The sequence below is a fragment of the Eschrichtius robustus genome, chromosome 15 (assembly GCF_028021215.1).
Source record: "Eschrichtius robustus isolate mEscRob2 chromosome 15, mEscRob2.pri, whole genome shotgun sequence".
Lineage (NCBI taxonomy): Eukaryota > Metazoa > Chordata > Mammalia > Artiodactyla > Eschrichtiidae > Eschrichtius > Eschrichtius robustus.
This window is the reverse complement of record NC_090838.1, coordinates 88,621,040-88,647,894: the sequence shown is the minus strand read 5'-3', so window position 1 is coordinate 88,647,894 and position 26,855 is coordinate 88,621,040. Positions and strand designations below refer to the sequence as shown.

The following is a 26,855-nucleotide window of genomic DNA, read 5'->3' as shown; positions in this document are numbered from 1 at the left end:
AAGTCTTTTTCAAGGTAGAATATCCACAATCCCAAACACACACACATATGCACGCACCACTCCCCACATCCAGGTCAGGAATGGGCAGAAGGCCATCTCATGCCACAGGCAGGGCCACCTAGCTAAGTAGGTGGCAGGACCCCACTTCGCACTGAGAATTCTCAAGTCTGCAGGAACCTGATCTGAACTCTTGTGAAATGCCCTCTCACCAGCTTTCCGTTCCTTCTTCTAAATAGTTTCTGCTTAGGAAGAGCCAGGTGGGCTTTATTTCCTTGGGATGGGAAGAAAAGTTGAGTTGAGAGACCTGATGCTTTCAAATCTTCATGGCATGGCAGGGATCTCGGAAGAAATAGATGGTGGAAGAGGAGAACAAAGGTAGCAGAGAGGCTGGCCAGCTCCTTCTCCACGGCTGTCAGTAATCCCACCAGAACATAGAAATCACATGCTGTGTCATAAGATGTGCAGACTTTTCGTTAGTCCAAGTTCTGGGCTTCCAGAGACTGTGTGTCCAGTGCAGAAGAAGGAAGAACAATATGGAACAGTAATAAGCATGACTTGATTCTCTTTCTCTTGTAGAAAACAAAGTGGAGGTAGATATAACTGTGCAGGTTGCTGACACTCTGGATTCTTAGACCTTTTCTATGAAATGCAACTAAAAGTTTACATAACAACAGCACAGGATAAACTTGGCTTGAAATTGCATAGTCTTTGGCTGAGATGCAGTGATTTTAGCTTCCTGCATGTAAACCACCCGAGCCTTGATTCTATAAGATGATGGGATGCCGGTGAGAGGGCGTTGGAGGAAAATGAAGGGATATCAGTGAAACTTTTTATAGCTTTTCCGAACAGCCAAGATTTTAGGTGATCGTATGTCAAATTGACTTCTCAGGCAATTCGTCTGAGAATTTAATCTACACCCCTCACCAAAAAAAAAAAAAATCGGTTTTGTTTGAATGGGTTTGGATGGCTAGCTGCTTTGGGGGCCGTCAGTCCGTGAGGAGTGGGTGCCTCCTTGGGAAAGCTGAGCAAGTATTAGGATGATTCATGTTTAGTAAGTGCCCTGTGGGCATGGTTTGGGGTGTCTCCACACACACGAGTAATCTTTTCACAGATTCTGGAGAGTTCTTTAGCCAGATAAAACGACTCTGTGATGGATCTTTATTTTTGCAGATATTTTATTTCGACTTCTTCATCAGCTCCCTTATTTTATGGCATTCAAGCGCTTATAAGTGCTCACAAAGTCTCAGGATTAATCATTACAAATGAAATCCCATCTCTTACCAATAAAAAAAAAGTGAAAATGTAGGGCTGTGTTGTTAGTTTGAGAAATCTGTTTATTACGGTTGTTGGAACTAAACATGTTCATTTATAGTGAAAAAAAGTGGGGGCAGAGATAACCCTACCTACTCCATCCTGTGTAGCTACAGGCAGGCATGTAAAATCAGAGTTTTTACAGGAAAACCCGCATCCCAGATTTTCCCTTGCAGTCTCAGGACAGACTTCCAGCCTCTCTCAAAAGATCTAGCTGGAGAAGAACATGTTTATGCTCATAGATGCGGGCACCTGGTCTAAATCCCCTCGTTGTTGGGAGGCTAATGAATTACCTGAGTCAGTTTGTCCAGAGCTGTAAGCATTCAGTCTACGAGGGTCCCACCTGGGAGACTCACCCAACAAAGAGCTGAGGGTGGGACCTGAGCCCCCCAAGGCCCCACTGGGGAATCTAGGGCTGCACTGCCCAGTCCGGGAGCCACCAGGCACAGGCGGCTGTCGAGGTGTGGAGAGTCTGGACCGAGATGGCTGTTAGTGTAAGATACACACCGGATTTCAAATGCTTCATACCAAGGGAACAAAAAGTAAAAGGTCTCATTAGTAACTTTTTATTGATTACATGACAATATTTAGGGTGTATTGGCTCAAATAAAATATATTATTAAAAGCACACCATTTCTTTTTACTTTTTTAGCACAACTACTAGAAATCTTTTAATTACCTAGGTGGCTCGCATGATATTTCTATTAGGCAGCGCTGTTGTAGATAGAGAACGGACCGGCACGTGGGGTGGCCAAGGGGGGGACTTACGGAAAACAGTGCAAACAGTTTCAGAGTGGATGGCTAGGCGTTCCTGTTCTTGCAGGCCCTTGGCTGCCCCACCGGCTTCTTCTCCCCGGCTTCGTGGCGTAGCTTCAGCATCTATCCCGCACCAGCCTGCTGGGCCCCCTCCTCGCCCTCTGCCCATCTCTGGGATTGCCCCACAGTCCAGACACCCTGCCTTTCATGGAGCTGAGCAGTTCCTCTGTCTGACCCCTCCCCGGACTCCTCTCCAGGCGATCAGCAAAACGTAAGAGTCTTTGGTCAGCAAGACCCATCCTCCTTAGAAGGCTTTCCTTAAAATATCAACCCACAATCTCTCTCCCTCAATTCATAAATTGTGAAAGCTCTGAACGCCTGAAGTTTTTAAGAACTCATTTGGTAGAACTGACTGAAAGTGATATGTAGCTTTGATGCCACTTCCCGTGATTGTCTGTTCATTAGACTGCCCAGACCCTGCCTGGCGTGGTGTATGGTGTGTGGTGTAGGCATCAGTTTGCCTTCCTAAAATACAAAAGTTGTGAATCCCAAAACACATCCAGACCTGAGGGTTTCAGGTAAGGACTGTGGACCTGAAGCAATTTTTCCCTCCCTTGAAACCTGGCTTGGCTCTCCCTGTCTTCCATCAAGTCTACCTTAAAGATCATCTTTCTGAAAGATGGATCTAAGCAGGTCATTGTCCTGCTTTTAGTCCTCTGAAGGATGCCCACAGCCTCCAGGACCAGGTTCCAGCACCTTCACAGGTGTCCAGGCTCCTCATCAGCTGGTATTTATCACCTGCTACAGGCTTGGTCCTCAGACAGGGACTGAGGGGACTCAAAAGACACTTGAAATACAGTCTCTGACCTCAAAGCAGGAGAGGTGAAGCCCCAGGAACCACGGTGAACAGCAGAGGATTAAGCGCACAGGTGAATGAAACTGGCTCCAAGTGCAGGCAGAATAAGAGAAGCAAGAGGGCAGAGCAGCCAGCACAGGCTCCCAGGTCCGGGGCATGCGGAAGAGGCAGGCGGGGCTGGGCAGGTGCAGGATGGAGGTGAGGGGGCAGGAGAGGGAAGGAAAGGGGGTGCAGTTTTCCGGTCCCTCACCTGGATGTCTGTCCTCTCCATATACTTAATGAGGCTCGGCCTGTTGCCTGCCTTTCCAGGAGGCCCAGGGGACACCCTAAGGATGCCGCCTTCTAGAATTAAATGAGTTCCCTGTGTTTTGTCATTTGAACTGATTCCTTAGAGCCACATCACCAGACGTTGAAGTTCGTTACTTCCATCCCTGTGTCAGTTAAGAAAGCTGATTGGAGTGTACTGAGCCCAAGTTTAATCTGCCAACTAGATTTCCTGCCCTCCCTCACTCCTGGTTTACATGTCAAGTTGCCAGAAGAGTTAGTGGTGGCTCTTTCGTACCCTGCAATTAGGTTCCTATTTATTGAAGCCCTGCTGTATACAGGGCTCTGAGCCTACACTGATACAAGCCCTCATATTTATTCTGTGCTGTAAAATTTGCAGAATACTTTTGTCTACATTCTCTTATTCAATTCCCCAATAATCCTTTAAAGTTGAGAGGATATGTACTATTCATTCTCAATTTACACTGAGAAGTGGAGACCTGAAAAGGCTGAATAATTTACTCAGGGCCGTAGCGCTAGTTAGTGACAAAGTTAGAAGTCAAAAATTAACTCCAGACCCAGCACTGTTTCCCATACAGGTGTCAGCCACTTCCTGTTCATGCCGTACATATTGTGAGTACGCGTGTTGGACATTTGAAGGTCATTGAGCAGGTATGGAGGCCTGCCCACTGCTAGCCCAGAAATGTGACTTTTCTTATTATTTGCCGAAGCAATGTTGGCAACATTCAGCCTCTTTCCCTAATGCATCTTGACAGTTAGGCTAAAAATCTAAATGATACCCCAGACTTGTGAAGGAAAGGTTGACCCAACCATGCGAAATGGCAGAATGGAGCCGGGGAGGCAGCAAATAAATTATGAGAAGCGGTAGCACAAACGACCCAGGGTGCTGGCTCAGTGAAAAGAGCTGCTGTCTTGTAGGGATATGAAAGGGGGATGCAAGGCTTTGGTAGATAAATCCCCGAGATATGAAATTGCAGTATATCTCATAACCAAGTGACAAACTTTTTTTTATTAGTTTTTATTGGAGTATAGTTGCTTTACAATGTTGTGTTAGCTTCTGCTGTACAGCAAAGTGAATCAGCTATACATATACATATATCCCCTCTTTTTTAGATCTCCTTCCCATTTAGGTCACCACAGAGCATTGAATAGAGTTCCCTGTGCTACACAGGAGGTTCTCCTTATCTATTTTATACATAGTATCAATAGTGTATATACGTCAGTCCCAATCTCCCATTTCGTCCCACCCCCCAGCCTTGGCAACTGTAAGTTTGTTTTCTACATCTGTGACTCTATTTCTGCTTTGCCAGTAAGCGATATTATACAATATTTGTTTTTCTCTTCCTGACTTACTTCACTCAACAGTCTCTAGGTCCATCCACATCTCTGCAAATGGCACTATTTCGTTCCTTTTTACGGCTTGATGATGTTTTATTCCTGGGAGTACAGAAGCCTTAGTTCAACATAGCGTTTTTCAAATACACCATCCTGAGAGAGTATTTTATTTTCTCCTTTACAGAGGAGGAAATGGACAGTCAGTATCACCACCAGATCGCCCAGCTGGTAAAGAACACTAGCAAGTAGAGCTGGAAACTCACCCACTCACACTCAGAGCCCCCGACTTCCTCTGGGCTGCCAATGTGACTGTCTGCCCAGGGCCCACACTGACGCCACAGGCACCCCTCTCTTTACACCTGCTGCCTGACCAGTGTGGTAAGAGTAGCCAAACGGGTCATCCTTCAGAACTTGACCTTGAGGCCACAAAATCCTTTGAAAGCCTAAAGTACCCATCTCTCATTTCTTGGCTGGAGAGTTCTGAAAGGCATGTACTTACACAGTGAAAAGGCTAGAGATCTTATGTAGGATACCTTAACACTGGAAATAATGATGGGAAAAGAAAGAAGTGTTTTGAGTGCTTTACTTATTACCAACCTGAATATAAATAAGGCACCGAAAATCGCTGGCTTTCATGTTCATTCTTTAAAAAAAAAAAAATAGTGGCTTTATTTTTGAGTAATAAGGGAAAGGTAGAAGGAAGTACTTGGTGTCACAGGATTAAAAAAAAAAGTCATTTCCCTGTTGTCAAGGAACGAGCAATAAACCTAGGACTTATAAAGTGCAGGATCCAGGAGGCAATGCCATTTCTGTAATATCCACTCACTCTTTAATTTTTCTTTGGTTGAAGTCACCCTGGCTTCTAAAAAAAAAAAAAAAAAAAGCATAAGTGTTTTCCTTTAATAGAAAAAATTTAGGATTACCGTAATTCCCAGGTAAGAAATCTTTCCATATGAAAATTAGATTTGGGCACAGCTGGTTTTCGCAATATCTGAGAGTAGAAGGAAGGTTTATTTCCAAGAATCTGACTGAAATATACACAAAGAAAAATAAAATTTTCTTCCAGAATCACATTTAAAGATACCCATTTGGGGTAATAATCTTAACGTTCCTATCAATTAATACTGACTTGAGTTGAAGTTAGAATGGAATGCTCATCTCGACATCATTTTATCCCCCTTCTCTTATTCCATCACCCGGCTCTTTGCTCTGTAACCACACAGCAGTCTGTTCCTTTCCATTTGGTTCAGTTGGGAATCTGTTCATTTGTTAAGTTCCTCCTCTGCTGGAGGCCCCACCCTCAGCACTGGACGTGACAAAATAAATCTGGGAAAATGGCACGGCCCCTGCTCAAATGACATTGACCCTGCGGGAGTGGGGTGGAACAGAGAGTGGTGTATCCAGAGGGGCTCAGAGCCCCACGTGAGAGCAGCAGCTCCAGCCTCAGGAAGCTTTGACGTTGAGTCTCCTCACGCTGCATTTAACCTGGTACCCAACCACCTGACTGGTCCAAAGGACGCCAGAGGAGTTTCATGCATCATCTCGGTCCTTCAGAGTCTAGAGGAGGACGGAGACCCCTGGCGCCCAGCCAAGGCATTGGGTCCATGATGGGGCTCAGAGAAGAGCGGAGATCAGAGTAGGTGGATTTTCTGGTGGGCTTCCTAGAGGAGCGGTTCTGGGGATGGACATACTCCAAGGTGTGTATGATTCAAATTGCAGAGGAAGGAGGCCAGGCTGCAGGTGAGGACGCAGCGCCCGGCACTGCAGGATCTGGCTTGCTGCTTCTCCTCTCCTCTCTTCGGAAACTCCTCCGGGGCCTTCATCAGCCCACCCTCCTGCTGCTGCCTGTGCCTCCCAGGCACAGCCCTCACCTCCAACCACCAGAAACTGATAACCTTTGCCCAACCCTTGCTGCTGTTAATAAGACAGTTGAGCAAGAATAAAGAACAGTGCTGCTGAAGAAGGGACCAGGACCAAGGGACCAGCAGAAGTCACTGTCCTATTCCCCTGACCACAGGGGCCGCCCGGGCTGATGGGTGACCTCTGCAGAGGCCAACACCAGATGTAGCAGCTGGAGCTTTTTTGTGCCTTGGGCCTCAGTCCTGCCGGGGAAAGAGTTAACAGTGCTCTGGATTTGGCAGGAGGCGGCCTCAGCCCAGACGGGGAGGACATGGGCCAGGGAAGCAGCAGCTGCACCCTCCGTGGCCTTCAGCAAAGCTGTTCTGACCTTGCCACTCCGGCCAGCTCAGCCAGAGCCTTGGGGGATGATCACCAGTCACTGCTCCCAAGGAGAAGGCGAGAAGGCTCTTCCGAAACATCCTTAAAGGAGTCTGAATTTTAGATAACATTAATTCCATGTTAATTACTAAGTTAATTTCATGAACTTAGCCCTTCCTTGGGCCCTGATCCCTAAGACAATATCCTCCTGAAACATGACCTCTCTCAGAATGAATTTCTACCTTTTATCCAACAGCCCTTGTTCTGGGGAGCGTTTCCCTTAAGTTCCGTTTTCTCCGAACCTTGCAGGACTGTCCCGCGTGCGCGGTCACAGTGCTATTTCCCTGTGGAGGATGGAGTGGCTGGTGAGACATCTGAGGCCCCTGCCCTCCTGCACAGGCTCTCCTCTGCAGAAAGGGTTGGGATGCCAGCAGCAATCGCAGTTTGTCAACCACCGGCCTCCATCGTCACCAAAGCCTCTCAAATCCCTTTCCAGAGGATTTCTCTGGTGCACGAGCTCATTCACGGCCCGAGTCCTTTTGACTGTGGTTTTGGGTGAAGGTCTTTGGGGAAGGCAGCTCAGAGGAAGCAGGGAAACGCTCTGGTTTGGACACGGTGGGGGGACTGGGGGCAAGGGCACAAGAGTGTTGCATCACCAGATGCTCCAAAATGACACCCTGCCCCGGACCACAGGCCGCAGGAGTTCCGAGGGCACACGCGTCTCAGGTGGAGCTTTGTGATGGTGTCTGTATCTTTCGTGAAGATCATTTGGGTGCAGATATATTGAAAGATCCCACACGGAGCTCTCAGAGTACCCGTGAGACTAAATCTCCCGGGAACCCAGACTCAGCTGGGAGGACGGAGCAGTGACGGGTCACAGTCTGGGTTGGAGAGCAGCCTTGGGAATCCAGCAGGTTGAGATTTCTCTGAAACAGGGAGTGCAGTGCAGGTGAGAGGGAGGAAAATCTGGTTAAGATGGTCTGGTGAGGAGGGAGAAAGGGCAGTGAGGGGGCTCTCACAGGGCTCGGTAGCACCTGCTTGGCCTCAGCTTTCTGAGGGCCTGGTCCTCTGGGCCGCAGACAAGGTCAGGGCAAAGTAGGGGTGAGTCCTGTTAACACCTGCCTTTGTGCCTGCCTCCTGGGCACCACAGCCTGGACATTCAGCTGGAAACACACCCAGTTTGCTTGACACCGCACAGCGGCCAGCGTCTGCATCTTTCCCCGATCAACCCTCCTGGCCCTCCCAGCTCCTGCCTCTCCACCAAGAACCGAAAGGAAGTGCACCACACCTGCGGAGAAACCCTTCAAAACACAAATGAATTTTCCTTTTTTTTTAAAAAAAAAAAAAGGATATTGTAGTAGGATACCTCAACCAAAATATATTTGTCAAATGCCAAACTCTTACTTGGAAAAGATCTGGATAAAAAGTAGCATACGCTATCTCGTCATCTCCTACAGGAGCTCCGACAGCAGCATGTGGGCGTCCAGTCTTGCAACTTTTATTGCATAAGCGGCGACACAGCCGGAGGAGGCCCGGGGTTCTCAGCAGTTTCTGTGTGAGCTCTTCCCATTGTTGGTCTGACTCTACAGCAGACAGATGTGCACTTTTTGAAGTAAAAGGCAGTGAGCTTTAAAATGTATAATTGTTATCAAGTTTTTTTTTTAATAAGCTTTTATATAACTTAATTGGAGCTCATTGTTTTTCAGCTCGCTAAAGGTATGTAGGTATACTGTAAGTGTATTCCACCCCATTTGGGGTCAAGGATCAAGTTTTTCTGTGCACAGTTACAGGTCTTGTCTCTTATTTTGAAGGGGTGGGTACTTATGTTTTTTCAGTTATACACATACCTGTGCCCCCAGGCACTGGTGACACAGAAAGGAGTGAGGCCAGACATTTCCCTCAAGGAGCCCATGATTCAGGTAGGTGAGACAGACTTGAAGACAAATACTTACAATATAGGGTGGCAAATGCACTGATAGACATGTGTACAGAAGAGGGTAATTAGTTAAGGTCACTGAGCGTCAAGGTGTGCCCTCTGGGGTGGCCTTTGAAAGGTAATAGATGAGAACAGGGAGCAGAAAGAAGGGCACTTAAGGCAGGAGGAGAAGCCCTGGCTGACATTCAGAGAAGCAGAACCATAAATAGTTTGCGTTGTTCCAGAACTGAGTTCAAGGGCTAGGACGGGGGGCAACTGCAGTGAGCTGAGGCCAGGCCGTGGGGAGGCTTGTGTGCCTTAGGAAGCAGCAGGCACCATGAACTTAGATTTTAGATGGGCTGAAGCAAGGTGGGAAATAGAATCTGGAGGAAGGACTGGAGAGAGGAGGGAGTGAATAAGCTATCACAGTGAGAACTGGAGTGTGGGAAGGGGTGAGGGTATGATAAGGGATAAAGAAAGATGGGTTCAAGAGAAAGCTGAAGAAATTGGACAGACACCTCTAGGAGTTTTGTTGTCCGTAAGGAGGAGAGAAGGGAAGTCAGAAACCATGTGCAGGTGACCAGGTGGATACAGAATTCAGCAGTGAGCGTTGGATTTTAGGTGGGGAGGTAGTGGGACCTGGTTTGGGGCACATCAAGGTGGAAGCACGTCCAAGTGGAGATGAACTTATTTGCTCAACAAACATTTACTGTGTGGTTATTCTATGCCAGGCATTTGACTAGATTCTCAAGATGCCCATTGACATAAAATGTGGGCTCTAGCCTCTGGGAAACCACAGTACAGAGATGCACTTGGCCCTTTAGAGCTGGCAGTAGGAGGACAAAGTCATGGTGGTCTCCTTGGGAGCAGATGAAGAGATGAGAGGGTGCAGAAGACCAGAGAACTGAGGGCAGGATCCTAGGATAGCATCAGCTTCTGAGCAGTGGCCAGAAGAGGTGGATTCATCCAAGGTAGTTTGAAGTCAAAGATAAAGAGACCCTTGAGAGGCCAGAGAGCCGTGCAAGGAACATTGCAAAGAAGGAGTGTCACATAAATGTCACATAAATCAGTGACCAAGAAAGACAAAGAAACAAAGATGTCCATTTGATTCAGCAATTCAATGTCCCCGATACCCTTAGTCGGTATGCGTGCATGTGCAGTTATCTGCCATTTGGGAAAAAATTCTACTCTTGCTGGTCAAGAATGTGAATGCTTTGTTAGGACTTGCAGTGTCTGGCCAGAATTTAACCACTTTGCACAGGTAATGACAAGCCTTTGATTTGTGCCTGTTGCTACCACTGGCAACACGTTGCAACTCCACCCCTTAGCTGTATCTATAGACTTCAGTCTAGTACTTTTTTTTAATCTTTACATACTTTTCCCCTTCCTTTATGGGCTTTGGTTCTGTTACTTTATTTTGATTGAAGTATAGTTGATGTACAATATTATATAAGTTACAGGTGTACAACATAGTGATTCACAATTTTGAAAGGTTATATTCCATTTACGCTTATTATAAAATATTTGCTATATTCCCCATGTTGTACAATGTATTCGTGTAGCTTATTTTATACCTAAGAGTTTGTAGGTGACTAAGAAACAGCTGACTACTATTGGATTCTAATGTAGAAAGTAAATATACAAGAGTCCCTACTGATATAAATAAATGAGTAAATAAATAAATGGGGGCAACTATGTCCCCCGTACATAGTCCCCCCAAATGTCCCGTACAGAATTTTCTAAATAATTCACGTACGTACTGCCCCCTCAAGGAGGTGGAACATAACTCCCCATCCTTAAGTGTGGGCTGTCTTAATGGCTTCCACGTGCAGCCTGGAAGGGGCAAGAAGAGTAAGGTCTCAGCACAGGAGCCAGACCAGTACAGCCTCAGCCCGGTGATAAGTCACGTGCGTAACAAGCACCCGCGATGATGGGATGAGAAGGCCCCTTCAGCTCTGGGGCCCTTCACCTCCTCCCCCAAACCATAACCTCAGTCTCATCATGAGAAAAACATCAAACAGCTCCATGAAGGATCCTTCCACAAAATACATTGCCAACACTCCGCAAAATGGTCAAGGTCATCAAAAACAAGGCACGTCTGAGAAACTCACAGCCGCAAATAGGAGCCTAGGGAGACGTGACAACCGAGTGATCCCATCCTGGACAGAAGAAGGTCAGGTGAAAACTAAAGAAATTGGGACGAAGTGTGGACTTTGGTTAATAATAACATCTCGATACCGGTTTATTAGTTGTGATAAATGGATCACACTGATGGAAGATCTTAACAGCGGGGGAAACTGGGTCCTGAGCTTCCAAGAACTCCCTGTATTATCTTGGTACCATTTCTGTAAATCTAAAACTAGTATAAAAGTTTGTTTAAAAATAACAGTGGCTGAGTATCACTGGCCTGAGTTTTCCCGCTGAGCCCCGTGCTTTCATGCACTGTTGGCTGGACCTCACCCAGGAGAGACCGCCACCTCTCCCTTCTGCAGGCCGGTGAGAGCCGGCCTCGTGGCTTGAAGTTCGTCCCTGCTGAATTCACAGAACGCTCCCTCTGTTCTTCTTGACTTGAAGTTACGTGTCTCTCCCATCACCCACCTAGTTAATCCGAGGATCCAGTACTCCTCCTACCGCACCCGGCCCCTTGCTGTACGGGAGCAAGGTGTTCCCCGGCCTGAGACTAGCCGATTCAAATCAACAAATACTCACAAAGTACCTCCTGTGGCCCATTTAGCTGCTTACTATTAAAAACGGCCATGTGAGTCGTAGTGATGAAAATGCAGCAGAAGCCAGGGGTGAATTTCTGGTAGGAAGATATCTTTGGGCCATATAGAAAGTGACATTCCTTCTGTTTGTTCTGAGTTTCATGTCACATCCTTACTACATCAGAGGAATCTAGGAGCAATCTTTCAGAGATCCCGGGACAGTTTGTTGTCTGGATAAGAAAATCCTGTAAGCCTGAGCTCCTTTATCAGACTGGAGCTCTGTGAGGCTGGGGACCATTTCTTATTTGTCCTGGTCTGCCCATCCGCTAGCACAGTGCCTGACACATGTAGGCTACCAATAAAATTTTACTTAAATAATTAATATCACTACAGGCGATGTAGGCTGCCGCTATGCTGTTATTCCAGAACAAGATGGGCTCCCGGTTATAGGGGCACGTTAAGGGCAGTGCTGCCTGGACCAGGTTAGACACTGTCTCATCTCTGTCAGGCCTTCACCAGGGCTCCTGGTCAAGAATGCCCACTCTTTTCTGCGTTAACTGTGCAGTAAGGCTGGTTGAAAGTAAAATGGTCCATCCAAGGGCCTGACACTGTACCTGAAAACTTCTACTATTACTTTCACACCTTCAGGATCTTTTTTGATGTTATTTGGGGAGGTTTTTGTTGTTTTCTATTTTTCTGTTTCTTCTCTTTTTAACTGTGAGAAGTCATCACAGATCACAAGTGCCTGGGAAACTGTTAGAAGGGGTGCATTCTGGCCAACCTGCACCATGCAGTGTGTCTAGCTCACAGCCAGTTCCAAGGGTGTGGGCTACAGAGGAAGATTATTTTAGCAGGTAAGCAGGAAAGGAGACCCATTCTAGACCATGGTTAGGGGCCAGGCAGGGGCAGGGGTGCTCCAGTGCCCGTGTAAGAAAGGAATCTGGATGAAAGCATAGCCCTGGAGTGGGGGGAGCACCTCTGAAAAGGGAGGGGTTTTCAAAGATAAGTGTCACCTACTTCACAGTGTTGCCTAGTGTTGATCCAGAGATCAATTGACTTTCTGCCATTTTAATGAAAAACTATGTACCAAGAGTCTTGACTCATCTAAAATCGGAAAATCAAGAAGTCTGCATTGGTCACGGATCCCGTCTCTTTTCAGCCCTCCTCTCCTGTCCTCCATCAATGAATAGACCCAATTAGGCAGGATTTAGCCATGAGTTCCAGTATAGTAACTAAATTTATCATGATTAGTACTGATTATTTCCTTAAGCAGCAAGTAGAAATGCACTCTTTTGAAGTCAAATTCTGTCTCAAAAGTATGCACTCGCACTTAAAATTTTTCATTGAATTATTTTTCTTTGCACTTGAGATTCCCTCCTGCCAACTGAAAAGCAAGCGCAGGCGGACCTCGGAGATACTCTAGGTTGGCTTCCAGACTACAGCATTAGAACAAATACGTAGTAAAGCGAGTCACACAAATTTTTTGGTTTTACAGTACATATAAAAATTATGTTTGCACTATGTTGTAGTCTGTTAAGTGTGCAATAGCATTATGTCTAAAAAAACAATGTACATACCTTAATTTAAAAATACTTTATTGCTAAAAAATGCTAACCATCCTCTGAGCCTTCAGTGAATCAGAGCAGTAAAACATCAAAGATTACTAATCACAGGTCACCATAACAAATATAATAATAATGAAAAAGTTTGAAATATTACAAGAATTACCAAAATGTGACACAGAAACATGAAGTGAGAAAATGCTGTTGGAAAAATGGCACCGATAGACTTGATTAACACAGGGTTGCCGCAAACATTCAATTTGTAAAAATCACAATTATCTGCAAAGCACAGTAAAGTGAAGTGCAATAAAACAAGGTCTGCTGTAGATGAATACATAAAAAGTTGGATAGGCAGCAAACAACTTGATTCTGCAAGTTTACTCTTCTTTATTTAAACCCAAAATACACCTGATCTAAAACCATGAGGAAATGCTAAAGCTTTCTGGCAGAGTGGCCTTGACCAATGCTGGTGTTAGTTTGTGGTATAAAGCAAAGTGATTTGGTTACACATATATATATTCTCTTTCTTATTCTTTCCCATTATGGTTTATTACAGGAAATTGAATATAGTTCCCTGTGCTATACAGTAGGACTTTGTTCTTTCTCCATTCCATATATAATAGTTTGTATCTGCTAATCCCAAACTCCTAATCTATCCCTCCCTCACCTCCGTCCCCTTGGCAACTACAAGTCTGTTCTCTCTGTCTGTGAGTCTGTTTCTGTTTTGTAAATAAGTTCATTTGTGTCATGTTTTAGATTCTACATATAAGTGATATCATATGGTATTTGTCTTTCTCTTTCTGACTTACTTCACTTAGTATGATCATCTCTAGGTCCATCTGTGTTGCTGTAAGTGGCATTATTTCATTCTCTTTTGGTTTTTTTTGACTATGCCACCTGAAAATTAGAACATTTCATATACTGACCTAATTTTCAAACCTATTCACTGTAAAAAAGAAAAAGTGGTGAATTAGTCTTGGTGGTGTGTGTGTGTGTGTGTATATATATATATGTGTGTGTGTGTGTGTGTGTATATATGTGTATATATACATATATACATATATATATATGAGATCTTTAAAAAATTTTTATTAGAGTATGGTTGCTTTACAATGTTTTGTTTCTGCTGTACAGCAAAGTGAATCAGCTATACATACACATATATCCCCTCTGAGATTTCTTTTTTAATTGAGGTTATCTGACTTACCTATTCAGACCATCTGGATTAGTTTTATAGTGAATAGTTCTAGAAGCATCAGAGATAACATGCAAAGTACTACAAAAATGGTAGCATTAAAGGTGAATTCATGGAACTGCCTCGGTTTGAGGATCAAATACCAATCTCCCAGTTCAATGAATAGCTAATAGGATGCTTTTTCTTTAACATGGAACATAAATGGCTTTTCCTTCTCTTTACATTTAAGTGATCCGCTTATTATGTTTGTGGCAGAGAGGGTGAGTGGATTCATATAGAAGCCTTCGTCTAGGCATAGGCAGCCGAAAGTCCTGAGGGCATATGTTCCAGAGATGGACAGCATGGAGGTGGAGTGCTGGCTGGATCCCTGCAGTATCCGGTTCTGGCTTGGTTCTGCCCATAATCACAGGAGCCAGAATGGTCATCTTGGTCCACACAGCATAGGAGGTTAACATTCCATAAGTCTCAAATGACCTATGGATACCCTGAACAGAGAGGCAGTGGCTTCTTTCCCTCAAGACTTAATGGGAATGGAGTATTACTCAGCCTTAAAAAGAAACAAAATTGAGTTATTTGTAGTGAGGTGGATGGGCCTAGAGTCTGTCATACAGAGTGAAGTAAGTCAGAAAGATAAAAACAAGTACCGTATGCTAACACATATATATGGAATCTTAAAAAAAAAAAATGGTTATGAAGAACCTAGGGACAGGACAGGAATAAAGACGCAGACGTAGAGAATGGACTTGAGGACACAGGGAGGGGGAAGGGTAAGCTGGGACGAAGTGAGAGAGAGAGCGGCATAGACATATATACACTACCGAACGTAAAATAGATAGCTAGTGGGAAGCAGCCGCATAGCACAGGGAGATCAGCTCGATGCTTTGTGACCACCTAGAGGGGTGGGATAGGGAGGGTGGGAGGGAGCCGCAAAAGGGAGGGGATATGGAGATATATGTATATGTATGGCTGATTCACTTTGTTATAAAGTAGAAACTAACACACCATTGTGAAGCAATTATACTCCAATAAAGATGTTTAAGAAAGAAAAGAAAAAAAAAGACTTAACGGGGCAGGAACAACTCAATGAACTAAAGTGGAGAAAGCTTTAATTAGAGAAACTTAGGAACCGTTGACTTCCAAGGTGGAACAGGTACTTCTCCCCCTCCAGTTAGTACTGAGTTAGCTTGGATAGTGGACTTTGTCCTTCACATGACTCTGTACCCTGGGAAGGACATTGGGGAACTAATATTGAAGACTATACAGGTGTTTCAAAGACTGGAGAATAAAACCTATGAGGAAAGAATAAAAGGGGCCAGGATTGTCTGACAAGGAAAGAAGATGGGGGTCTGTACTCCCACTTTTTATCACTTCACTAGGCTTACTTATCTGTCTTTCCCTTCAATAAACAGTGAGCCAAGTGAAGGCAAAGACTTTTCAACCTTCTATCTCGAGCATCTAGAATGTACCTGGTTCACTGGTGGTGGTCAATAAATTAAGAAGTTTATGTTCTCTGTTAGAAAAAACTAAATGGACTTAAGTTATAGCCTGGTGATTGTTACGAGATGGAATGGGTAGTAAAATTCCAATACTAATGTTGAATATTGAGTAATTCCTATGTATCAGCCACCGTATAAAATGCTTTATGCATTTTCCCCCATATAATTCCCACATTCCTTGGGAGTAAACACTCTTATTTGTCTACTTTAAAGATGAGGAAACGGAGAGAGCAACTCTGAGTTCTTTGCACAAGGACACACAGCTAGTATGTGGCAGAGCCAGGATATGAATCCATCAATCAGGCTTTCTGACTGCAGAGCTCAGGCTCTTAATTACTATACATACCAGTCAGAATTCAATCTGGAAAAGAGAAACCACTCTAGGTGTTTTAATAGGAGGGCACTTAACATAGGGCATGAATGCCTTCCAAGTCCTTCAGGAGGGCTAGGGAATCTAAGGTCAGGGGGCCAACAGGAAATCAGTGATTAGTTCAGGAAATCAGTAAATGCCAGAATTGTAGAGAACTGCTAACAGACATCTCAGCATCTACAGGTTTTATTCCCAGAAGGATGCCTGGAAGCCTCTGGCAGAACCTCACACCTGCCACCTGCTGAAGCTTATACACCTGCTTCCACTGCCCCGGTACAACGATGGCTTCTGTTACCCTTCAGCCTTCCAAACCCTATGTGGGTGCCTCTCATTGGCAACATCTAGCTCAGAACCCTGCAGGCAGGCACGTAGGAAATGTAGTTCCCAGTCCTCTAGCCCCTGTGAAACAAGGCAGTGCTCCAAGGGAGAAATGATGCTGAGATGTCCACAGATAACCTTGCATACTGTGCTGCACTGTCTTGAAGAAACCTTGGGGACTTCTCCAGAGAACTTGGAAGGCAGGATAGCCTATGGTATCTTTTGTGTTTCCTCCCAGAGGCTAAAGAACAGGCCAGAAAATGATCTCAGATGCCCTAGCACTGCCTATGATTTCTGAAAACAATCACTGAAGAATTCTGAAACACGGAATGATAACTCCTTAACTCATTAGTAAGGATGGGTTTGTGCCTTACCCTAGGTACTCAGGAAATAACGCCCCTCCCCTGGAAGCATTCATATTCAAATGGAAGGCGGGGGAAAGGTGGAGGCTGTTGAGTTGTTACACAATCTTAATACAACGCACTAATTCTGTACAAAGGCAGATAAGATGTGGAGAATTCTATTCTGTGGATTGCAGATGGTTTTAATGAGAAGGCGAAAGTTCACTTGGAATCAGGCAGTGGTTTTCAACCCTGGCTGAATAGTAGATTCGTCTGGGATGCTTGTCAAAAATACCGTTGCCTATGCCCAATCTAGGACCAATTAAATTAGCGTCTCTGGGAAGGAGGCCCACGAATCAGTGTTTAAACACCACGGGTAATGCTGACCTCACCATTGAGAAACCCCTCGGAGGCTTTACGGTTTCCAGTGTGCTTTCACTTTTATTGTCTCATTTGTGTCTCAACTGTCATACCATTTTATTAGCGGACAAACTAAAACTCAGAGTTCGGGACTTGATCCAGGGAACAGAGCTATTCAAGATATTCAGCTCTGCAGACTATCCAGTTCACTCTGTTGTGTAGTGGTTCCTACGCTTTGCTGTAAATCAGAATCACCTAGGGAGCTTTTAAAACTCTGGATGCCCAGATCACACCCCAAATCTATTCCATCAGAATATGGGGGTGGGGTAGGAGCCAGGCATCAATATTTTTCAAAGTTCCCAAGTTATTCCAGTGTGCAGTAAAGTTTAGAAACCACCATGTTAGGGCCATACTCAGGAAACGTGTGACATGGGCGTAGCTCAACATGTGTGCATTTGCTTATTTGGAGATTATGCTTGGTTCTCTTTCCTAACCCTAACAGTTTATCTGTTCAATTAAATCTCTTAATTAGGGGCTGTCTCAGGAAACAACTTGTCAATAACGATAGCCACAGACATGCAGAAACTGGTATTGTGCCCGCCGTATGTATGACCCTTCTAGATTCAATATATTCTTCTTGTCAAAAGTTATGAATGAAATAAGCAAAGCATTAGTTAGCCAACAGAATTGGCAACCGCTTTACTGGTTTACTGGCCGTTAACATTTGACCTCACAGACTGGAGCCTAATCTCTGCAGGTCTCCTTTCTCATTCCCCTCAGGGGAGGTACACAGTTCCCTTCAGAGAGGTTCATGTAAAGAAATGCCCATGGTCAAGTCTGTGCAAAGATTCCCAGTCAAGGTCCCCCAACCTCTCTTCCAGTTCTGCCGAAAAAGGACCATGTTCTTTCACACTCTGTACTTGAATTCATCACGCCTTAGAAACGGAGTCCTCTAACACCAAGAACATTAGTTCAGAAGCTAATTTTCTAGAAGTCCTTGTAACGAACAAAGAGAGGAATTTTAAAACCATCTTTGAGGAGCGAGCCTTCCCTATTAAAGCACTCTTTCTAGAGTCCAGCTTGTTTTTTTTTTTTTTTTTGATAGAAATGATCAAGTCCGTCCAGCCCTCTTTCCCTGTAATTCTTTTAGGAGGAAGCAACTTTCAAGTCAGTTCGGAGAAAGCTACTTTACAACCGTGGCCTGCAGTGCCCTGAATGAAAAAGGTGGAACATCTTTATACTTTCACAATCACACCAACTGTGTGTGGTGCTTACAGCTTTCTGGGTGGAAAGAGTCCTGAGATGCTCAGGGAAACTGGGCCCAGCATTCCATTTCTCCCAGACAAAGAGTTCCCTCCAGGCTGCTCAGATCCCCTATCTAGTCCCCTTGGAACTGTAATTCCAAGTAAAAAGAACAACGAGCACACTTTTTAAAATAGACAACTAAAAAAAAAAATAAGCAAAAAACAAAACCAAAAAAAAAAAACCTGGGATATTTCAAATAACTTTAGTGAGATGTGTCTTTACTACATCCAACAGAAGTGGGGACGTGATAAATGAGAGCAAAAAGTGGACAGACTTCCCTTGCCAAGTGGTCAGCGTTTTACAAGGTGTATTTGCAAGGCTGCCCCTGTTCTGTTTTCCGAGGCCATGGCTCCTAAACGCATGGCCCTGAGCCTACCCCTCTGTGGGCCACCTGCAGCTGTGCGCTGGTTTCTGCCTTACAGCTGTTTTGTAAGACATCATGGCGTGCCATGCCATGAGCAGATAGCATCATCAGAATTGGGAGCAAGACGGGTCGTTGACACGTTCAACTGGCTCAGAAACAGGCCTCTGGAATCCCTGTCTCCACCAGGAATCGTCATTGGGGGTGTGCGGTTGCAATCAGTTCTGACCAGCCTTCCCTTTTTCCCGCTCAGCTCCTCCACACTCTAAGTTACCAGGGCCTTTACCTTCACAGGCTTGTCCAGTGCACCCTGTGAGGCAGGAATTGTAGAGAAGACTGACCCCTGCAAGAGGCAAAGGAGAGCTGTGGGGAGGCGGGGACACGACACCTTCTGGAGTTGGGAACACCCCTCACCTTCTGCAGAAGCTCTGAGCCCGTGTTGTCCAGTCCAGCAGCCACTGGCCGCACGTGGCTACTGAGCCCTTGAAATGTGTATGTTTTCACCTTGAAATGCTATGTTGGCTTAAATATATTGAATATATTGTAATTTTACCTGCTTTTACTTTTTCTTAATGTGGCTATTAGAACATTTTAATGACCTGTTAGGCTTGCGTTATACCTCTGTGAGACAGTTTGAATGATGGCTGTTCATGCTTTTAGCTCAAGCAATTGGGAGTGACCTTGAAAAGGGACACACTAAATATTTACTACCATCCAGTGGCATACCAGTTACTTATTGATGCCAACAAATTATCCCCAAACTTAGTGGCATTTGTTATCTCATGGTTTCTGTAGGTCAGGAATCTGAGCATGGCTTAGCTGGGTCCCCCGGCTAAGGGTCTCTGGAGAGGCTGCCATCAAGGTGTCAGCTGGGGCTGCAGTCACTTCAAAGCCTGACTAGGGAAAGATCCATTTCCAAGCTCACATCGCGTGACTGTTGGCCAGACTCAGTTCCTTCCAGTGATTGGTCTGAGAGCCTCATTCCCTCCTTGGCCATTGGCCAGAGGTCCCCTGAGCTCCCGGCCATGGGGATTTCTCCGTACAGCAGCTCCCAACGTGGCAGCTTTCATCATCCAAGCAAACCAGCCAAAGAGTATGCATGCCAGCTGGTGGACATCACCCAGTCTCACGAGTGACACCCCATCACTTTGCCCTACTCTGTTCACTGGAAGGAGGTCACTAGGTCCAGCCACACTCAGGGTGGGGAGGACACAGTACCAGGAGGCTGGGATTGTTGGGAGTGTCTTAGAGCTGCCTGCTGCAGCCAGATAACAAGGGTCCCGTTAACCTTACATCCGTCCACCAATGCCGTGTACTGACTGTAAGGGGTCCAAAGTGCTGTGTTCCCATTTGCTGGTTAATGCATAAAGAAACTCGGACATCATCTATAAGAAACTACAGACAGTGGTGACTTTGTGGGAAAGAGTGGGAAGTGAGCAGGTAGAGACAGGACGGGAGGTAGACATTTCCCTGGATTTTTTCTTTGGTCGGGGGGTGGCATTGGAACCCTGTGTGTATATCACTTTTCCAAAAGAAAAGAACATCATGGGAGTGCAGGATATAACCTACCTCCATCCCCAGGCATGCCAGGCTCGGGGGTCACCTTCCCCGACTCCATCTGACTTCTTTAGGAGTCTGAAGCCAGCACGGGTCCTTCCTCCTCCTCTGCTCGAGGGCCCATCCCACCGCATAACAATCACTGGGTTACTTGTCTCTGTCCCCTGCTAACCCGACGCTCTGAGGGCAGGCACAGAGCCTTTGGAGCTTGTATTCAGTGAGTCAGGCTCAGTTGGTTGAATGAATGAGCTCTTTTCCTTAGCAGATTTGGGGGTGAGAGGAGGGGGTCCCTGGTCCTCTCTGGGGTCCTACCCTGTGGGCCAGGGCAAACTGGGAGAGATCTGGGGAGGAGTACACATCCTCAGGGCCCCAGGCCCCCCACCCATCCACCCAGACCACGGGCCCCAATATGCCGTCAGAGGTGGCTCAAGGGACCATATCACAGGCTCTCAGCTTTCAGTAGCTGACTAGAGATGTAATAAACCTCTGCGGGCAGGAGGTGATGGCCTAGCCCAGTGCTTCTCAAAATGTGGCCTTTGGCCGGCAGCCTCTGCATCACCTGGGGACTTACTATACATGCAAATTTGGGGGCCCCTTACCCACCCCTGGAGGTGGGCCCAGCCACCGGTGTCTTAACAAGCCCTCAGGCGATGATACTTCTGCTCTAGTCTGAGAACCACTGGCCCAGCTTTGACTCCCAGGGTGCCTGTGGAGGGAGCTTCCTGCTTCCCCGGGGGCTGGAGGTCAGGGCAGGTGGCCTGCTAAGGCCGCTTTTCTCTGTAAACGTTCTCCCACCGCACCTCCGAGTCCTGGGGCAGTCCACCTGCCCCAGAGGACTGATCTGATGAGGAACTCCTCGGTACACTTGGCCGCTAGCGTCTCGTTTTCAGTTACTTGGAAGAATGTTTTGTGACTTCATGCTTTTCTAAATGTGCCTTCGTGGTGGAGCTCGGGGACACATTGTTCCTTAGACAGAATGAAGGATCCTGCAGACACAGAGCGTTTGAGAGGATGTATACTTCTGGTGTGTGTGGACCAGAGCCTAGAGGACTCGACGAAGGCTCGTTGGGGGCTCAGCAAATTGCTCTGTTGCTCTGCTCATCATTTAGCATATATGTCATCTGACTTTATTTGCAGATGCTGTTAGGAGAAAAGAAAAAGATGAATCTAGTTTTTTTAACTACCCAAAAGCTGTTGGATGTGGGTTTGGGGTCACATTTCACTGTAATAAGGAAGCGTCTAGAAAATACCTTAGAGACAATTGATTAGTTTGTAACAGAGGAAAGAACACTTGCCTGGTCTCAAGCCCAGTTGGGGAACTGGCACCATCTCCCAGTCCAGTCCTCGTGGCCACCTGGTGCAGGAGCACCGGGGTCCAGTCTGATTATTGCCTTTGTTCCTGGTCCCCGGGAAGCTGCTCTGTTACTATAGATTCACAGGCTGTTGCCTGAGGGCGAGGCTCTGTCCTACACACCATATCACATGCGAAATGTTTCCAGATGTAGTCAAACACTCTATGTAGCACTTTACCATCTAAAAGCACTGCCATGTCCATTTTCTGTTGAATTTTTAGAACAGCGATGGGAAATGTCTTACCTGACATACGAGGAAGTAAGTGCTCAAAGAAGTAACCAGACTTCACCCCAGGCTCCTGACCCCAGTGTGGATCTTGACTCAGATTCCAACCTGTCAGTTTTACTTTTATGAGTCGTATCAGCTCAGATCCAGGGAACCCTCTAAATCTCCAACAATCTAACTGGACTTTCCACCCATTGGTAAAGGCAGAGAGTCAGAATTCAGAGCCACAAGAGGCTGTAGAGGTCATTTTATCCCAGCTTCATTTTAGAGATGTGGAAATAATATCCAGAGTGAGTGAACAGTTTGTCCAAGTTTACAGAGCTGGTTATGGACTGAACTCAGACTCAATGCTGGCCAGCCTCATTCCACCACTCCACACTCTAGTACCACGGACTGTGTCTTTTTTTTTTTTTTTTTTAAATAAATTTATTTTATTTATTTATTTTTGGCTGTGTTGGGTCTTCATTGCTGTGCGCAGGCTTTCTCTAGTTGCAGTGAGCAGAGGCTACTCTTCGTTGCAGTGCACGGGCTTCTCATTGCAGTGGCTTCTCTTGTTTCAGAGCACAGGCTCTAGATGCGTGGGCTTCAGTAGTTGTGGCACGTTGGCTCAGTAGTTGTGGCTCACGGGCTCTAGAGTGCAGAGTTCAGTAGTTGTGGCACACGGGCTTAGTTGCTCCGTGGCATGTGGGATCTTCCCAGACCAGGGCTCGAACCCATGTCCCTTACACTGGCAGGCAGATTCTTAACCACTGCACCACCAGGGAAGCCCCCGTGTCCTTTTATTAGTGTTGATTTTCACTTCCTTTGATTTCCATTTATTCTATATTAATATACTAGATATGGGACTATTTGGAAAGGCAGTTGCTTGATTGAGATTTTGAAGACACATGTTCATCCCGTATCTCACCAAGGTTTGACAGGTTTCCTGAATGAGGTTGGCTTTTGCGAGGGTCTTGAGTAGCAGGAAATGAGATGCTGTCCCCCAGGGAAAACAGGCCTGTGTCAAGGTCGCAGGTGGGCTCATCGTATAAGTGGAAGAAAAGGACCATTGGAACCTATTGTCCTTAAACAGAAGAGCTACAGGACACCTTCGCCCCAGGGTGAACATGGCAGAATCAGAAGATCACTTGTGGTTTCATTGACAGCTAGAACCAATCCTAGGAAGAGGGGGTCCAGGAAGAAGATGTGTGTGAACAGAAACTATCTCCCTATGCTCCACATTGCCTCAAAAGATGTAGATAGGCAATCCGGGTAGGAAAGCATCAGAGCTGGAAACCCTGAGGTCATCTAGACCACCCTTTGTCTCGTTCCTGATTTCTACATTGGCTTCCAGACTAAGTTCCTTCATTTGTGCCTTGGATGCACTACATCACCAACCCCAGGCTGAGCCTGTCCTAGCCGTGCTGCTTCCCAGTTAACTGGGGAATGGCGCGAGCTAAATTCTTCTGAACGAATGTGGAGAGGAAGGTGGTCAACTGTTTTTGAAAATAAGCCCAGGCAGGTGGTAGCACTGACCCTGACAGAGCAGTGGACTTCAAAAACAATGAAATGAGTTTTATGACTTCTCCTCCTGTGTTCCAAGCAGTGGGGAGGATGGCTTGGGGGATTCCTTCAGAGGGGTGGACTTGCATAACGAATAGGTTTATCATGCGCGGCTAATTGTTAGAATAGATATTTGCGTATATGAATACGGTTTTTTTTTAGTAGTACTATCATTTAATCATTGGGTTGTTGTGAGGTTTAAATGAGATGCACTATAGAAAATGTCTTTTTTTTTAACATCTTTATTGGAGTATAATTGCTTTACATCGTTGTGTTAGTTTCTGCTGTATATCAAAGTGAATCAGCTATACGTATACTTATATCCCCATATCCCCTCCCTGTTGAGTCTCCCTTCCACCCTCCCTATCCTACCCCTGTAGGTGGTCACAAAGCACCGAGCTGATCTCCCTGTGCTATGCGGCTGCTTCCCACTAGCTATCTGTTTTACATTTGGTAGTGTATACACGTCGATGCCACTCTCTCACTTCATCCCAGCTTACGCTGCCCCCTCTTCGTGTCCTTAAGTCCATTCTCTATGTCTGCGTCTTTATTCCTGTCCTGCCCCTAGGTTCTTCAGAACCTTTTTTTTTTTTTTTTAGATTCCATATATATGTGTTAGCATACGGTATTTGTTTTTATCTTTCTGACTTACTTCACTCCGTATGACAGACTCTAGGCCCATCCACCTCACTACAAATAACTCAATTTCGTTTCTTTTTATGGCTGAGTAATATTCCATTGTATATATGTGCCACATCTTCTTTATCCATTCTGCATATATGAATATGTTTGATGGGGATTCGTAAACATTTGCCTTTGGCTTTAAATCTCAAATAGGTGGAGGTCGTAGAAGCACCGGCTATAGAAACAAATCTGCAAACCAAACAGCCCAGTTAAAAGTCAGATTTTCAAGAAGCCATTAAGACATAGCAAAATGAAATGAACTTTAAAGGACTAAAGGATTCAGATCTGATAAGGGCCCCAAATGACAAGTAATTCCAGGGAAACCCTATTAATTAAAAACTGCTGCTCTGTGAAATGACTGCCATTACATTTGAAGGTATTTAATGTGCCAGTTTGCAATACCTGTGTAAGATACAGATGAGCCCTAGAAGCAGCTGGCCATCTGTTATGGGTAGGCTACTATTTCTGCTTCCTGAGAAATTGTGGAACTCAAAAATATAAGCACCAGGGACTTCCCTGGTGGTGCAGTGGCTAAGAATTTGCCTGCCAATGCAGGGGACATGGGTTCGAGCCCTGGTCCAGGAAGATCCCACATGCTGCAGAGCAACTAAGCCCGTGTGCCACAACTACTGAGCCTGCGCTCTAGAGCCCACATGCCACAGCTACTGAGCCCGCGTGCCACAACTACTGAAGCCCGCGTGCCGAGAGCCTGTGCTCCACAACAAGAGAAACCACTGCAGTGAGAAGCCCGTGCACCGCGGCGAAGAGTAGCCCCTGCTCGCCACAACTAGAGAAAGCCTGTGCACAGCAACGAAGACGCAACGCAGCCAAAAATAAATTTTTTTAAAAAATATATATATAAAAGCACTAGCTACAACGTAAAGTTGTCTACTGCTCAATTAAAAAATAGTACACACAGGGAAGCTACCATCATCAAATATTAAAGTTGCAAGGGTTGTATTGAATTCCTCCCTTTTCTGAGGGCCTTACCTTCAGATGAGGCGACTGGGTTCCGTGAGAGTTCGTTAGGCCAGACCTTGAAAATTTTAAGGCACTTAAAAATGGCTAAAATGGCAATGCTGATTTGAATGTAATGTGTGAGAAGAACCAGCCCTGGGAGACAGTATGCTTTCCGAAGATAGGTGCCCACCACTGAAAGAACGCAGTAGAAAATTGACTGTGTAGGTGATTGGGAGTTTGAATGCCGGTTCTACTGTTGGTGGTGAGGCAGTGTTTTCATTCATCCTTCACTTCCAGAAACAGAGAGGTTCACCTGAGGTGGCCCTTGGCAAACCACAGATGGAAATGTTTGTACTGGGTTCCCCGATCTGAGCTCAGAGGCAAACCTCCACACACCCTTTCATCTACACAGTTCCCATGGGACCCTCTGTCCCTGCGTGAAAGCATAAGAGCCTTCAGCCCGTGGCTCAGACCTTTTGACCCTTTGTACCAGGTGTTCAGGGGGCATGTTGTAATTTTCCTGGGACAGTAATTTTAAGAAACTGTTGTCTACACAGTTCACCAGTGAGAAATGGATAGAATCTGAATCACCTAATTGCATGTTCAAAAAAAAAAAATCCTGCCTTGGTCCTGTCAGGGTCCCACTGTGAAGTCAGCTGTCTGGTCAGACCCCACTGTGAAGTTGCCACCAGGCACTGACCGGAAGTGCTCTGGACACAATGTAACAACAACTCAGGTGCTCAGGGCACGAAGTCCAGGTTTCTCTGTAGCTCTGGCTGCACCTCTGCTCTCTGGCCTTCATTCGCAGAGTTTGATTTTATTATCTATTTTATTTCAGTGTCCCCTGTTGTCATCAGGCTGTGGGTACTCCAGGCTGTGTGGCCGACCACAGGCTCCCAGGATACGTCCCCTGTGCACTCAGGCTGGTGGGCATGTTTTCTGTCCTCTGCAGGCATGAACTCACATCAGATCAATCAACCATGGCAGCAGTTATATCCTAAAATATATCCCCCTCTGCAACCTCTAGAAAACGTCATCTTTTCTTCTCAAGATGGCCTGAAACTAGAGCAAATGGCTTAGTTTTAAGGCATCGTTACAGAAACATCTTCTGTCCCAAACTGTTTACGCATGCAAGTTTCTTAAATGCTCCAAGGCATGGCCCTCCGAGGTAAAAGAGGAATACTAATGAAAAATGAACATGTGTTGAATGTTGCTTCCACACAAGGTTCTATGCTAAGCACTTTCCAAGGACTGTGTAATGATTTCCCTGGAAAACCCACTGAGGCAGGGCTAGCTGAGTGGCACAGCCAGGATTCCTCCTAGGCAGTCTGACTCCAGAGTCTGTGCTCAGACCCCCGAGGTCTGCTGCCCCGGCAGCGCCCACCTCGAGGTAGGGTTGAATGAGGTCATGTTGGACAGGAGCTGGGACACCTAGGAGGGTGCTGCGGGGACACGAAGGGGCCGGGGGGCCGAGGGACATGGAAGGAGCGTGGCTCTGGGTGGGTGGGCGTCACCATCGGGAGGAAGGCCTGGTGGTGCTCAGATGGGGGGGGTGTGTAGGGATGCAGAGGTGCGTCAGGGTGCCCTGCGAGTCAGTGTGATGCGGAAGCACGGGCCCTGCACTTATGTGCTGATGGCCCATCCCAGTCTCCATCCTCAGCGCTTCGGGGCATCAGAGTCGTGGCCTTCCTTCCTTTTTCAGAAGCAGAGTCAGGGATGGTATCCTGACTGGTATGGTATCCTCCGTCTCTGCCCTGTGTCCTAACCAACACTTACTTTGCATTTTCTTTCACTCTTGGTTTAAAACTTTTGTTATTATTATTCTTGTTCAATTTACTTACGCCAG

The 26,855-nt window shown here is 46.0% G+C and overlaps 1 protein-coding gene across 3 annotated transcripts in view; it reads left to right on the top strand.

Annotated features, from left to right (window-relative positions):
* The window catches only part of AFF3 (ALF transcription elongation factor 3), a 558,847-nt gene that overhangs the window by 403,981 nt on the left and 128,011 nt on the right, over positions 1-26,855 (top strand). The window lies entirely within an intron of this gene.